Here is a 9,145-nt window from a genome sequence, read left to right as displayed (position 1 = left end):
AGCAGAGTGATAATTAAAGTTATTTAAACATTTCTTGGAAGTCCAAAATCATAAAACATTTCACAAAGAAGGTGGGTTCAGGGAACCAGGCAGTCTGACAACAGGCTTGAGGAACTTTAACTAGTTAAAGGACAGTCTGTGTTTCCTCTTCTGTAACCCTGCGGAGCACAACTCTGTCCACCTCTAGCCGTCTCTTAAAAATCTTTCAAGCTCCTCCCACCAAGTTTTTTAAATTGATTATTTTTGAATAAATTCACTCAACTGCATAATTATTTTATAATTCCCCCAAATATCAAAAACTGGACAGATTGTTTTTCTCTTTATGTCTAAGAATTTACAAAGAAATTACAAGGAAAGGAATTCTTGTCATTTGTTGTAATCACATGACATTGCAGTGCCCTACTTCTGCTCTGACAATACTCAGGTGCTGATTGGACACTTCTTCAGGACTTTCAGGTGTGCACTTTCGCCATTTCACCTGGATCACCAAACCAACATTTCCAGCCTTGAATGTTATGGTGGAGCAGTGTCTGTAAAGGTAAATGAATGATCTGCGTGTTTGTTTTTGCAATCGAATCTGTGACAAAGCCCCTAAAGACCATATTTTGTTGCATCGTTTAAAGCCAAATTAAGATGATAAACAAAAACCTGGAAGAATATAAGAACGGGACTCAAACCTGCGAACTGAGGAGCACTTTCCGCCAAGACAACTAATATAAGGAAGTTATATAACAATAACAGTAACTTACAGAGTCCCACTCATCACTTATTTTCCCTTACACCAACTTTTGGCACCATTGTCAGCAGTGTTTCCTGAAAATTGGTGAAATTCAATCCCATTCAGCAGAAACAACTTTAATTCCTGTCTTTTCTTATAAAATTAAATAGGAATAATGTGACTGCTGTGTAGAAGCAGGTGTGGAAAATGATCTGCTGCTTTCCATTTGCATGGTCTTCAAATCAAATCTAACCATCACACTGTTGAGGGAACTTTAATTACCAAACCGAGCTGCAGACGCTGGCATCCAGGGAAGATCTATCCTCAGAGAAAATAACAATCTGGGGAACATAATGCGATCATCGGCATAGCAGGGGGTTTTAACTTCCAGGTTTGAAAGGTCAGTTGATGCTTTTTTTCCACGGAAACCAAATTTGAGTCAAGTTCCGTACTGGAGCCCTAAATTATTCTTTTTCTGATACTTACAATAACTGAGATTCCCAATTTTCCAAAATTTTCAGTACTTTCTGTAAAAACATATTCAAGTGACAACATATTGAATTTAGTCAAACCCCAAATCACCTCTTTTACATAATTAAACACATTTCTAAAACATGAAGTGAAAGGGGAGTGATGCTAAACTTTTTTTGCAGCTGATTTACGAGTTAATGGGCACGAGTCATTATTAGAAGCTCCATTAGAATTATGACATTGAAGGAATGCACAGAGCTTTTTCTATCATCGAATACAAATTTAACATTCACATTTGGCCAAATATGTACCTTCCTCATATGTATACTATTTAAATATGAGATAGGAAGCACAATCAGTAGGTGTGCAAGTTTACACTTGAATGATAAATTTAAACTTTTCTATTAGGTTCATATATTTGTAAATATGACTCAGTGCTTTATGTACCATGAGCTTCACTTGCACGTCACTGCTTTTGACGTAGAGCGATTATGCCGAGGTCTGATGCCTTTAGAGGCCATGTCTCCAAAATGCACGAGTTCTACCTCAACTGAGGCACTGTTAAAAGCCCTGTGGGAGCTTTGGAACGATTTCAACCCCATGGCTGGGAAAACGAATGAGAGCTATTGTCAGCCAAAGCGGTCAACAATGTTACTGATGGTCCGTGAAAAACCATTTCTGAGTAAGTGCCTTGATGAAGCACGCGGCACAGAATCAGCCAGAGGGATATTAATGTTGTCTGGGCCTGATGAAAAGGGAGAGCTGGGTTTTTTGCTCTGTCGGCATTGTAAATATTTCATTAGTAAAATGTGACAATGTTAAGTTAGGACTGCCCTGTTGATGTGGATTATTGTTGTTCTTGCTTGTGGTTTTGTCCTGATGCGTCTAAAGCTAAACTTGCATGAAGTGTTTGAAGATTATGTGAGCGATGACGATCGTTTCAACCGTTTTTCTATATATAAGTCGAAATACATTTGTGTCGTAGAAAAAGAAATATTTCTGAAGAAATGAAGAAACTAAATGGGATACTCTTTTTCTCTGCAGTTCCAAAGCTATTTGTTGCAACGAAGCAAACACAATCCATCTTGAAGTGTGAAGCATTTTTATCAAACATCACTGTAAAGCTAAAAGAGCTGGTGCGTCCAGAAGTTTTACTTTGACAGGACTGAGCAGAAACTAATCAGATTGTTTTCCGGCTTTGTGTCTATGGAGCAAAAGGATAAGCCGGTTGTCACTTACCATGCAGAACCGCACACAGCCAGAAAGTAACTGCAGTCTTATCCGTTTAGGAGAGTGTGAGCATCAGACGCACCGAGGAGATTTGGGAGGATGCAAAGTGGGCCAGATGGGACCATTTTGAAAGTACTGAGGCTAAAGAGCTCCAGTGTAATCCCAGTAATGAATACCAATGAGAACTCAGTGGTGACTATGGTGTGCCACACTGCGACATGTCCTTCAACAAATAATTGTGCGTAGTTGGTGAATACTGATGGATGGACTCAGATGGAGTCCACAGAGTTTGATCTGTTCACTTCAGGTTGGGAATGTTTCCTCAAAATCGTGTTTTTCTGTTCTTTCACCAATTTAGTGTGCTGCCTTTTTGGAGTCCTCTGAAGGACAGAATCATCTGGAGGAGAAATTCAATAAACATACTTGTCTGGATTCTGTTAAAACAAAAATTAAATAAAACGTATGAAAATAATCATCTTGCACACGAGCAATGAATCTCAATATAAGATGTTTTAAAGTAAATTTCATCTTGTGAGTGATTGTGATTATAGAGGTAATATGCATTGAGCAGTGTTTTTGCAAAATGTGCTGCGTATTACTGACAAGAAATATTGAAGATATTTCTCTGTGGGCAGCGCAGTGATATATTGGTTCGTGCTTTCATCCTCGCCAACGGTTTGAGTTTTTTTGGTGAGGTATTTCACTATGGGCCTAAAGGTCAGAGAAGCAGATTTGGGATTGGGTGTTCAAATGCCACCACTGTGGGTCCCTGAGCAAGACCCTTCACCCCCATCAGCTCCCTGGAGCGCTCTGATGTGGCCTCACCTCCGGATCCTAGATATAGGATTAGTCTATGTGGGAATAAAACTATTTCCCGTAGGGGATTATGACCAGTATAGTTTTAGTTGAGTGTAATGCACTCTAACTGATCACTATAGGCATGATTGTAAGTGTGTGTCACTTTGTATGGATTTCCTTTGGATGCATGTAGTCACACTGGCTTTCTTTCAAATAGCTGCAAGCTTCGACCTTTAATTATATTTACAGAATAATTTTTATTAAAAGATGTTGGAAAATCTATTTGTTTTTATATTTTTACCGTCAGTTGTAAATTAAAGAGAAAAGAAAATTAAACCCCCCGAAATACATTCACTGTTGAGTAACCTGCGCTTACAAAATAGTGACAATTGTGACAGTACGTGATCTGAATAAAAGCTGATAATGTTCAAACACACTCTGAATCCAGGTTTGGAGATTGAGAACCAGAAAATAAAAATCCTGAAGATTAAAGTCGACGTTAGAAGTTACAATGAAAGCTTAGCCGTTTTTCAAATCTTTTAGCACAGTAAGCCTCCTGTAGGCTTTGAAGCTACCGCGCGGAATATTGTCCCTGACAACAAGCAGCACCCAAACGACCACTTTTACACCTCACCGCTGAAGGATTACAGGTCTCCACTGATTTCCTGAAAGTCCCTGTAGAGGGCAAGTGTAGAGGGCAAGTGTCTGCACAAGGTAGAAGACATTGACTTTGAGAGCAAACCTCCTCCTGACTGTGAACCGGCTCATAACTCATCCACCTTGATCTTAATGACTACTCTCTCTCTCTCTCTCTCTCTCTCCTCTCTCTCTCTCCTCTCTCTCTCCTCTCTCTCTCTCTCTCTCTCTCTCTCTCTCTCTCTCTCTCTCTCTCTCTCTCTCTCTCACTCTCTCTCTCTCTCTCTCTCTCTCTCTCTCTCTCTCTCTCTCTCTCTCTCTCTCTCTCTCCTCTCTCTCTCTCTCTCTCCTCTCTCTCTCTCTCTCTCTCTCTCTCTCTCTCTCTCTCTCTCTCTCTGCTCCAATCTTGTCCTCTTCTTTCTGTGAGATTTAGTTGTTTTTTTTTTCTTCTCTTTCTTGATGCACATTGAAGCTGCAGACATTTTCATGCATAACCTCCTGAATGGGTCCTGGATATGGAGAGACGGGAAACAGACGAGTTGACATCGCTTGCCTGTCCTCTGCGCTCCCTCTTCAAGATATTAATGTCCTCTGAAAAGCAAGTGCAACAAAGTTGTTGAGACCATCAAAGGCTTCGGTGCGAAACAGTGATTCTGGCCGACACAAAGAGCTGAATTATACCAGGCTCCCTCTATCATGTCACTAGAACTCAGACTGTGATGAAAAGCTTGTGCATGCCACCTGAGTGATTGGGTAAAAGCCAAGGCATATCACTGTGCATGCTCAAGTCCCTTGACTGACCCGAAAGGCAGAAAGAGAGGCAATCAAGTGTATGTGACAATTCACAGACTAAAGGCAGCTCTCACTCTTTTTAAGATGAATGGCTTCTTGTTGCTTTGGCGCTGGCTGGGGAATTGCCTTTTTCTGACTCTGTGTGGAATGGAAATGGGGGGGGGGGGGGGGTGGGGGTCTTTGTTTAAAATTGAGGTATTTCTTGTGAGGGGGTGGAAACGGCTTTCCACAAATCTCTTCAGGAAATGAGAAATTCATTTCTGGGGCTTAAAAATGGTGACGGTAATTTCCATATAGGATGTAGTGAGACTCTGAGAAGTAAAAAAAAGGAAACATATGGAGGCCCTGAGTGGCCATAGAGGAAAAAAAAAAAAAGAAAAGAAGAATGCGTGGAAACTAGATCATTTAATCCATGGCCACAGGATTGTAACTCGTGGCTACGAAAAAATTATTTAATTCCCTCGCACTATATTGGTGCAATGGCCGAGCCAGAGGCTATAATTGACCTGTTGTGCTGCAGTGCACCATGAGAGTTCAGGCTGTTGGGAGTTTAAATGTCCTTATTGTCGTTTATTTTAGTGTAACAGTGTTATTAATAGTTTTTGAGTTAGCCTAGAGAGTTTAGTAAGTGTAATGTGTTAGATCTGCTCCTGCCACTGTACTACTATGCTGTGTCACACAAAGGTGTATGTCAGCTACGTCAGGTATAGAAATCAGAAGCCGTTTTCTGTTGCTTCCTATCATTGTAATGTCATTTTAACTCGCTTAACTTCCAGGTCTTGTACCATGTTGTTGGATTTCTTAGCATTAAAATTTGCATTTTAATGGTGCTTTATTTGAAAGAGAACTTCTGCTGTTGTTGATGTGTACCAATGTACACCTCCAATCCTCCCTTATATTGAGGTTATATATGTATATGTGATTCAAGCACATCCAGAAATAAAGTGAGGGGAGCAGAAATTCACATTGAAATGATGAAATAGTAAAATATATGCCCCAAGCTCATTCATTTATGCTAAAGAGGGAAATACATGATTTGTCAGGGCAAATTTTGGAGCTGCTGAGATTTACATCCTTTTTGGACCAAGATGAGTTTTTACATGTAGCCTTATATAATTCATGGGGTTTAGTTAGAAAACACCAACATCTAATGTGGTCTGCATCATTTGATCTCAAAGTGTCCACAACAGCAAATAAGGCGGGGATGGAGGTGACAGTGGTGAAAAGACTAAAATGTGTGTCGATAAAACTTTTACCCGAAGTTAATAACATGAGGGAACGAGTTACTATCTCGTGGCCACGAATTAAACGATCTCATTCCCTTGCATTATTAATTTGAGGTAACGACTTATTGTCTTGTTCCCACACATTATTTGTTTTTCTTTCTAGCCACTCAGTGGCTCCGTAGAAATAGATGTATATGACCAAATATGGCTCATTTCAAGCTCCTCTCTCCGCTGACCCCTTCTTAAAAGTTTATACTTAATCACCCACAAGAAGTTTTATCCTACAATAGTTTGGTTGGCGGTTAAATTGGGTTATGCAGGGTAAGGAACAATAAAACTTAAACCTCAAGCAGCAGCAGTCTTCGGAACGCCCCCTTTTTTTCACATTTTGTTTCATAAACTCAAATCAACTGAATTGCCCTCACCACAGGTCGCTCATGAAGCTTCTGATTATTTCAATTTTACAGTTTTTGTTTCTATTTTATTTCAAGCTGAACCAAAGACCCAGATGACCAAGCTCACTACCGTTAATAAAAAAAAAAAAAAACTTAAGTAATTGTGTCTGACTTCTAGAGCAGCCTGTAGAGCAACTGTCTTTTGACCCCAGGTTGTGTGAAATCTTCAAAGATTTGGTTTGCAATCTGGGTCAGCGTGTTTAGTGTCAGTTTTGAGTCACCTGGTGAGATGAGCGCTGACAATGCAGATGTAAAAATTTTTTTAAAAAGCTTAAAGGACAGCAAGAAACATAAAAGATTGTGAAATGTGTTTGGGGGTTATTAAACAAAGCAACAATGACTAAGTTTGAAATCATTACTACATTTTCAGACCTATAATTTGCACAATTCTTTTTATAGTTTGATTTGTTATTATATTGATTTAAACCTAAATTTGCTCTTTTAAAATGGAGTGATGAGTTATTAATTGTTACATATATATTATAATTTGTTTTAATTAAGACGTAGTAATAATAAGAATAGGAGTGACAATCATACATTTTATTTATAAACCCTTTCAAGGTGTCATATACACATAAATTCCGTTTCTTTCTCTCGTGGTATGACCAGGAGTTTCCGTTTTAAATCACAGTTTTAAAAGTTACTTGACAATATTTAACCTTATTTCATTTCATACAGACTGGAGGATTAAACTGATAGCTAAATCACCAAATAAATACAGACAACTCTGATACTTCTTTTAGTTTTAATGCAAAATAAAAAGAAGAGCAAACCTAACACTGTATATCTGCACCCTTTAGCACATTTTTGTAAAATCCCCTTAAGCTTGCTACACACTGTGTGGCAAACAAATTAACAATCTGTACTCAATCTATACTGCCTCCACCCAAACAATTTCCAAGCCTTTTCCAACCTTCTTTCAACGCTTGTTCAAGGTCTGAAATCTTGGGAAAATAATTTGCTGGACAGACGCTTTACACATTTTCTGTCCTTGAATCTGTTGCAGTGGGCGGTACTGTAAAGATTAATGGCAAACGTCTCTGGGTGGTAGCATATTGGTAGGAGTGCATGTATTTTCTTCAGCGAACCAGTTGAGAAGTGTAATCGTCCACTTTTGCCTCACAAATATGGTCTGCATAATTCAGATGTATGTGATACCCTTTTTTCCCCCCAAAGCATGCCAGTCAGTGTTGAAGAGTGCGGAGCATGTGGAGATATATACTGGGTTTTCTAAGGGGGCTAGATGATCCCGGAGGTATTTTATCTGAATAGCAGCAAGATACCAGCTCATTGGATCCAGTAAAGTGGTCAGTGTGAGCAAGATAGTTTAAAGAATTAACAAATTGATGTTTTTTTTATATTTCTGAATGTGATGGGAGGTGGTCTTTTAGATTTGAATAATGGCCGATTTACAGTTATACAGTCTGGTTGAAGTTCTAGTTTGAAAAATCAGTTGCATTGTTTAAAGGCGTGGCAGTCTTTTACAATCATTGTGACAATTAATGAACGGTTGTAGACCGAAGGTGTTCAGACCGGGTGGGAATTATTTTGTAAACGTGTTGGCAGTATTGTCCATGTGAAGACTATGTGATGATATATAAATATTTTCTCCTAGCACAATTATGTTAAGTGAGGCATAAGGATTAGATAATAGTTTTATAAATTATTCAGGAGTTTTCGTTATGTTTGAGTGGTTTAAAAAAAGCAGCTGAATTAGCTGTAGTAGGTCCAAAGACAAACAGTACAGTGGATTCAAAGGATCGGTGTGAAGTGACGGGTAGAGACGATGCCTTGTAGCTGTCTTTCTAGAATATCACAATTGGTTTGACGGGCATAAACAAAGCCAACTGAAGTGGACAGGTTGAGCTTGTCATAGTTACTAGTTCACTGCTACATCTCGATTAAGCAGAGAAAGTCAAATTACAGATGTTCATTAGATCACGAACATTGAGACTCTTCCTGGTAACCAAGCAGACATTATATAACCACATGGAAATGCTGGAACCAGGATCCAGTGCGAGGCGTCGCAGCAGGGAGTTATCAGGGCCAGCAGAACCCTCATGGAGATATTTCCATAATGGTAACGACTACACCACTGTGCTGCCCTTTATCACCATTTTAACAAATCAGCAAAGCCTATTCATTGGTTAGAGATCAGCCATTGAAAAAACCCTATATATATATATATATATATATATATACAAGAAGAAAAATAAAATCGTTGCTACTTTGCTTTAGACAATTTCCGTGTGACAGCTATGTCAAGTTTGGTCAGAACTGGTAATGAATTACATGGATTTAATACAAGTAATCCTGCAGATGGGGAGGGATATTCATAGACCAGATGGCTGGTATATCCCTCTATTGAACCGCGCCGGTACGTAACACCTCAAACACCATAAATTGATGGCAAAATTGAAAAAAAAAACCTCTCAAATATGATTGTGGAGTGCATTGTGAAGTTTGTCATCCTCTGTGTGTCTCGTGGATGTTAAAGTGAAAAGTGCAAAGTGAAAAGGCAAGGCTCGTCAAGTTGGATCGTTCTCACATTGCAATGTGTTTGTTCTATGCAGCCCAGGGTGCACTAAGCAGTTGGCTCCTAAATCAATATTCCACCACCAGCTATACTATGAATAGATCTCTCCTTCTGGAGCGCTGATGAATCCCCAAACGTCCACATAAGACATATCTGAGGGTCACATTCTGTGTGACATAAATAACTGGTGTATCCATCACTTGCATACATTACCACTGTAATTTCTGAATTTCCATAGAGTGCAGCTTCTTATCTTTTCTGTTGGTCTGTGAGCAGCACGATG

Source organism: Lipophrys pholis, assembly GCF_963383615.2.
Source record: "Lipophrys pholis genome assembly, chromosome: 5".
Taxonomy (NCBI): Eukaryota; Metazoa; Chordata; class Actinopteri; order Blenniiformes; family Blenniidae; genus Lipophrys; species Lipophrys pholis.
This window is presented reverse-complemented; position numbering follows the sequence as displayed.